This window comes from Nannospalax galili, unplaced genomic scaffold (genome assembly GCF_000622305.1).
Source record: "Nannospalax galili isolate Female #2095 unplaced genomic scaffold, S.galili_v1.0 scaffold20, whole genome shotgun sequence".
Classification (NCBI taxonomy): Eukaryota; Metazoa; Chordata; class Mammalia; order Rodentia; family Spalacidae; genus Nannospalax; species Nannospalax galili.
The window spans coordinates 81984-83600 of NW_008346414.1; positions in this window are offsets into that span (position 1 = coordinate 81984).

Sequence of the window (1617 nt, forward strand, 5' to 3'; positions counted from 1 at the left end):
ACACCAGAAAGGTCCAGAACATTATTAGGGAATAATTTTAAAAAGTATATGCTACTAAATTTGAAAAACTAATAGAAATGGATATATACCTAAAATCATGGCAATCACCAAAGCTAAACCAAGAAGAGATCAACAGCTTAAACAGACCCATATCACAGAAAGAAACTGAAAAAGTAATACAAAACTTCTGGACTGAAAAGGCTCAGGCCCAGATGTATTCACAACAGAATTCTACCAGGCATCTACCGCAGATTTATTCAAAAAGTAGAAACAGAGGGAGAACTTCAAAATTCCTTCTATGAAGCCAGCATCACTCTAATGCCAACATCAGGTAAAGATGCAACTGAAAAAGAAAGCTATAGACTTATCCTTAATGAATATAGGTGCAAAAATTCTCAAGAAATACTTGCAAACTGCATACAGACACACATGAAAAAGATCTTCCAGCACGATCAAGTCAGTTGTATTTCATGGATGCAGAGATGGTTCAATATACGTAAATCAATAAACATAATCCATCACGTAAATGCACTCAAGGATGGAAACCACATGATCATCTCATTAGATGCAGAAAACACCTTTGACAAAAGCTGTACCTTTGGCAAAAGTATATACTTTTGTGATAAAAATTTGGAAACTCCAAGAATACCTCACTATAATAAAGGCAATATACAACAAATTCATAGTAAAAAAAATGTGAAATGGAGAAAAACTTGAAGGATTTCCACTAAAATAAGGAACAAGACAAGGATGCCCCCTCTCTCCACTCCTGTTCAATATAGTGCTTGAAGTCTTAGCTACAGCAATAAGACAAGTGAAAGAGATAAAGGAGACACATAGGAAAGGAAGAAGGAAAATTATCCATATTTGTTGATGATATGATTCTATACATAAAAGACCCCCAAAGACTCCACAGGAAAACTCCTAGAGCTGATGAACACATTCAGCAAAGTAGCAAGATACATTAACAACAACAAAAAAAAATCATTAGCACTGCTACATAAAAACAAGCATACCAAGAAAAAAAATGAAGGTGGCCTTTGAAAAAATCAAATGGTTATGTCTAACCAAGGAAGTGAAAGACCTATACAACAAAAACTTGAATACACTAGAAATATAAATTGAAGAAGATAAAACCAGAAGATGAAAAGACGTCCCATGTTCATGATTTTGGTAGTATTAAAAATTGTGAAAAGGGTCATTCTACCAAACACAATCTACAGAATCAACACAATTCCCATCAAAATTCCAATGTGATTCTTTAGGGGAATTGAAAAATTAATCTTAAATTTCATTTGGAAACAGAGAACCCATGATGGCTAAAACAATCCTGAACAATAACAACAGTAACAACAAAAAAGATGAAGGTATCACCACCTCAGATTTCAAATTATACTCTAAAGCAGTAGTAATAGAAACAGCATGGTACCACCATAAAAATACACACATTTGGACTGGAGAGATGGCTCAGCAGTTAAGAAAGCTGGTTGCTCTTGCAGATGGCCCAGGTTCAATTCCCAGCAACCACATGGCGACTACGAACCATCCTTAACTACAGTTCCAGGGGAATTCTAAAGCCCTCTTCTGACCTACAAGGCATTGCACGACACTGGTGCA